Source organism: Echinops telfairi, unplaced genomic scaffold, assembly GCF_000313985.2.
Source record: "Echinops telfairi isolate 266 unplaced genomic scaffold, ASM31398v2 ScPeMD7_11;HRSCAF=52, whole genome shotgun sequence".
NCBI classification, from domain to species: domain Eukaryota; kingdom Metazoa; phylum Chordata; class Mammalia; order Afrosoricida; family Tenrecidae; genus Echinops; species Echinops telfairi.
This window is the reverse complement of record NW_022103908.1, coordinates 8,370,315-8,376,145: the sequence shown is the minus strand read 5'-3', so window position 1 is coordinate 8,376,145 and position 5,831 is coordinate 8,370,315.

Genomic DNA, 5,831 nt, shown 5'->3' with positions numbered 1-5,831 from the left:
TGCTCATGCTGGTGGCTTAGCGGTTACGATCTGGGTTCTCATCCAAGGTCAGCAATTGGAAACCACCAGCTGCTCTGCGGAAGAAAGGCAAGGCTGTCTACGGCTGTAAACAGTTACAGTCCCGGAAACCCACAGGGACAATTCTGCCCTGTCTTATAGGGTCGTGATGGTGATGAATTGTTTTTATTTTTTATTTTGGTTTAGTCAGCAGCTTCGCATTATTACACCATGTTAAAGGCCCTGCTTCTGGTTATGGCTGATACCTGTCTCCCCGAATTCCTGAACCCCCTCCCACAGAAGCAAACCTTCTTTTCACATTTACCTTGCCTGACAGGGATGGATTACCTAGTAAGCAAGGTAAGCAGAGCCTGACTTGTGCTTACTTTGTAACCTGCAGTGAAGTTTCACGTTCTTTCACCACATCGGAGATGTTCCATGTAGGGATAGCATCTGTCGTTCCAACTCACACCACCTTCCTCCTGAGTCAATGCTCTTTCCCACTTACAATCTCGGTCCAGGCTGGAGTGCCCGTGAGCACGGAAAGCCTGGGTTTGGGTTTCAATCATTGCTCACTTGAGATTCGTATGTGAGGATAAGTGTTTCCCTTGCTGATTGGCTCACCTGCCCTTGCTGGAGCTCCCCATCTAAGCGCTTCCCCAAGCTGCCCGGTTCACCTACCTTTTGTTCATTTGCTTGATTTAGGCTGCAGTTTCTCTGGTTGACTTAACTCCCCTGCTTTTGCTTTCTAGACCAATTCACCTAAAACGGTATTTTGATCCTCATCGTGCCTCGACTCTGCTGGGTCAGACTGCTAATAGTTCGTTCTTTGCTCTACTCTCTTCACCAAAGCCGACTCTGCCAGAACACTCCTCTGTTTAATTCAGCCAGCTGGAGGGATTATTGTTTTCCCTTCTAGTGGATCTTTTTGCTGGCAAGCAGCTATTTCCTCTGATTTTCACAATGGTTTCTTTAGGGAATATCCTCTTCCTATTGCATGCAATCTTAGTGAGGTAGCCTGAAAAGGTTACCTGACCTCCCCAGGCAAGGGATGGGCATCACCATTCAATCTAATTTGCCCCACTCTCCCTCCTAGGACTGTGGACTCTCGTGGGGCAGGGGGTGGGGGGAGGCTGAGATAGAGAAACAAAGCAAAAAAAAAAAAAAAGATTTGGAGTTTATTCATTCCTAGGATGGAGTCCTAAGACACCATCCCTTACCTCATGCTAACAAGACATTGGAAGCTCCCTGGTCTGTGTTGTTTTCAGAGTCTAGTTCTTCAAACTTGCTTTCAGATTTGTGAGCTTTCTAAAATTCTTTCAAGAAATGTAGTTTGTGTTTCTTAGGTCATTTTTATTTTCCAAACTTTAGGGGAAAAAATGACCCCAAATGCCCATATGCTGCTATAATGGAGTTACAGGTGAGATTCCTACTTTCTTGGAGTTAAAGATCTCAAGAAGAAAACAGCAGGTCCTCTGGATCGGATCTGGAGTAGCGGGACGGTAGGCTGCTGGCCTTCGCTCAGAGGCAGTAGCTGATTGTTGGTAGCCAGGAGCATTTTAAACCCTTAGAGAGTGCTGCTATGTCTGGCGGTCTAGGAATCATAAGGATTTAGTTCCATGGTGCATGCGATGGACCTGCCAGGGGGTGGGAGCTGACTCACAGACAACTACTAACTACAATCCATGACAGACTTGGAGAAAAACATTGGTAAAGCCTGAAAGGCCTTAATGTCCAAAGATTTCACGTGTCTCTCTTTTAGATCTCTTTCTGTCCCTTGTTTGCCTCCCTTCTCTCTGCTCTCTTCCCCGCCCTGTGTGCGTCAAGAACTGAGATCACCTTTGCCACGTCCAGCCTTTCTCACTCTGGGCCCAAACAAGTCCCGACTGTTACCCTCCCTCAGTGACCCCGGGTTCACACCCCTCCCAAAGAACTGCTGTGCCTCTGGATGTAATGCCCTGCTGTCCACAGAGAATGGCATAGAAAAACACAAGCCTCCAGGTTTGTATCCTCTCCCAGCTTGACTCAGCCTGGAAGGAAGAGAGGTTGTGTATCGCTCAACAAATTCTGCAGGAACAGGAGGAAGTTGGGACTCAATTTCAAAAAATTGCCTCTTTTCCCCTTGTCTCAGTTCTCTAGTGCTTCCATAAGAAAAAATAGCACACACAATCGATGGCTTTAACACACGGAGGTTTATTTTTAAATCGTTAGGATGCCAGCTATAAGGAAAACCTTTCTCTCTCTGCTGTCTATGGAGGGAGCCCCGTTGTCTATGCTGCGCTTCTGCTTGTGGGCTGTCTTCTGTGACCTGATATTTATTTTTCCCCATCTCTGTTCACATATTTAATTTCATCCATATGTCAATGTTGCAATAGTGAAAGATTCTCTGGGTAAAAGATTGAACATTGCAGGAAGTGTTAGAAGAAGATGGAAATAATATACAGGGTCACTATACTGCAAAGAACTGGTCAATATTCAGCCATTTCAAGAGGTAGCATGTGAACATGAACTTATGATACTGAAGGAAGACGTTCAAGTTGTACTCAAAGCATTAGCCACAGACAACGATCCAGGATGGATGGAATACTAATTGAAATGGTTCAACAAGCTGATGAAGCACTGGAAGCACTTATTTGTCTATGCCAGGAAATTTAGAAGATGGCTACTTGGCTAACTAATTGGAAAAGATCCATATTTATACACCAAAAAGAGTAACCTAGAAAAATGTTCAATGTATAGAATAATATCATTGATATCACATGCAAGTAAAATTTTGCTGATGATCATCCAACAATAGTTATAGCATTACATCGACAGAGAACTACCAGGCGGGATTCCGAAGACAACAAAGACCAACGCATATCATTTGTGATATTAGATGCATGTTGGATGAAAGCAGAGAATACCAGAAAGATGCTTACTTATGTTCTATTGACTATGCAAATGTATTCAATCATGTTTTCTGATCTTGGGTTATAGTGAGCTACTGACTTCCCTAAGGGCGTTGCCCCCCTCCTTCATGATGGGTATTGTCTGTGAGTTCTGTGTGGCAGTGAATTACCGAATCCAGAAGAAAAATAGTGTGTTGTGGGAGGAGTAGTTGATGTCAGAATAGGGTAAATAAAGATGGCTCATGGAGTCATGGCTGTTTGAAGCGGCTCTCACCCCCTGCCCCCAGCACTCTGAAACACAGGTTTACTTGGACATACATGGGGTCATTATAGGTCAGAATTGTCTAGATCATGACTGGATCAACTGCATGCTGGCCCTACTCCTCTTTCCCCTCCTAAACCTTGTTCCTCATTCTTACCTATAGCTTGAACCTCACCCCTTATATCTATTTGTAATTCCTCCTCCGACATGCGAGAATGCTCCTTTGAAGTGAGGATGGCAAGATTTTGTCTCACATACTTTTGAAATGTTATCAGGAGAGACCAATCCTTAGACAATGCAATTATGCTTGGTAAGGTAGAAGCACCGGAAAAAAAAGTAGGAAGATCCCTGACAAGATGGATTGACGCAGTGGCTGCAACAACGGGCTCAAACTTGACAATGATTCTGAGGATGGCACAGGATCAGGCAGTGTTTCTTCTGTTCTGCACGAGGTCACCACGAGTCAGCACCAACTGGACCTAATAACCACAACTCCTACGTGCTGGACAGGGAATGAGGCAACTTTACCATGAAGACAGCATTTGAAACATTTTCATTACTTGAGTGTATTATGTGCTTCAAACATAAAAGGTGACATTTACCACAAAAAAAAAAGCCTGTGAGGTTTAAATTAGGCAAATTCCAGCAGCATTCAAAAGTAGAATTCTACAGACAAAGCTGTCAAAATGAATGAAATGAATTTATGGCTTAATATTGCAAAACATATGCTCACATCATTTTCAAAACATTTCCTAAAGACCCAGGGAGAGAATCAGGCTGGGATGAGTCAAAGTAAAGAAACAGTTGCTGTCATATTCACCTTGCCAAACGTGGTAGCATTTTACTTTGGAGGATTCTGACAGTTGGCCTAGAGAACAGGACGCACAAGGAAGACACACTCTATGGGAAGTGTCCTTGAAAATGCTTGCCCGCTCACGTCTATTTTTCTGGAGTGGACATAGATAAAACTCCTCAGAAATACATCAGATAACATGGGGATAAGGATTAAATCAATATTTTACTTTGATCGGAACCCTTACAGTATACATTTCTTCTAGGAGAAGATCAAAACAAACAGAAACCAGCTGTCATAATGCTGAGAAGCAGAGAAGCAGAGAGCTTGAGCTTCTCTCGCTTCCCAAGACCGGAGGAGACTCAAACTCAGCACCAGCCCGGCTGATTCCCATGAGGCAATGGTCACAGAGGCCTCCAAATCCCTCCTCTTTTCTTTCCTGTTTTATAACGGAACCACTCCTGCTACCCAGTCTTTCTCCCAGAGCGCTGCTTTTCTGCAAGGTTGAATGACCCACTGCAAAGACTATACAGAACACAGTCTTCTGTTGCTCTCCTTCTTCAAAAAGTAGTGTCCGCTGTGAAACCAGCCAGCCATACACTGTCAGTTTTAGGTAGCATAGGTGATGTAAAGAGAAAGTTGTAAACCCCAAACGCCCCCACCCCGTTTTTATCTATTTGAATGATGAAAAGTGACTGCTATGGATTTATATTTGTAGGCACTGTGAGAACATGCTTATTACTAGTAATGCTACAGATGAATTTTCTCAATTCAATTTGAAGAAACACAACACAGGGAGCAAGCCAACCTGGTTGTCTCTCAGGTGGCCCACAGCTCCCTTCTTGCCTTGAGGATTGTCCACAGGCCGTCAACACAATGCTCCATCAGCGATGGAGCCATTGGCCACCTTGCTCTTCGGACTGGTAGGGGCCAATGCATTTTCTGCTTAATTCAGGAGATAGAAGACCACAGTTCCTAATGCTAAGCTTTGATTCAAATCTGAATAGATTTTAGAAATGAGCAAATTCACAGAGAATCGCTTCTAGAAGAGGCCTCTCTAAGGTCTAGATCATGATGGCTCAATGGATGCCTAAATACGAATTCATAACCTTTCTAAGACACTGGGTAGAGTCCCTCCTATATTTCCCAGAGGAGCCTGGTGGTGTAGTGGTTATGAGGTGGGCTGCAAACCATGAGGTCAGCAGTTCAAAAGCACTAGCCACAGACAGGTAGATGACAGTAGCAGAAAGCCCACAGGGACAGTCCTACTCTGCCCTAGACGGTGACTCGTAGTTGGAATTGACTTGATGGCCGTGGGATCTTATCCTGGTCTGGGCCTGCTCCTCGTGTTGATCGGGACAATCAAACACATGGGAGGAAAAAAGGAAGCAAAGTGTTACCCATTCAATGCAAAGTAGAACTCCATTATATAAAGTTTGAGTCTGTAATTTTTACAGAAGCAAACTGCTAAAACTTCCTTCTGCGGTGCCTCAGGATGGGTGTGAACCACCAACCATTAGGTTAGTGGCAGAGTACAAACCACGTCCACCACCCGGGGAGTGTCTTGTGCTAATAGAGGTATTATCATTTTACTAAGGAGCCCTGGTGACATAGTGGGCTATGCACGCGTTGGACTGCTAACTGCATGGTCAGCAGTTCGGATGCACCAGTTGCTCTGTGGGAGAAAGACTAGACACCTTGTTCCTATATGTACATCCTTGTGAACACAGTGGGGCAGTTCTATTCCGCGATGAGTTGGAATCAACTGGATCACACAAAAGTCAAACTCACTGCCATCCAGTGGATTCTGATTCATAGCAAGCCTGTAAGACAAGGTAGAATAGCTTCTGTAGCTTTCTGAGACCATAACTGTTTGCAATAGAAGAAA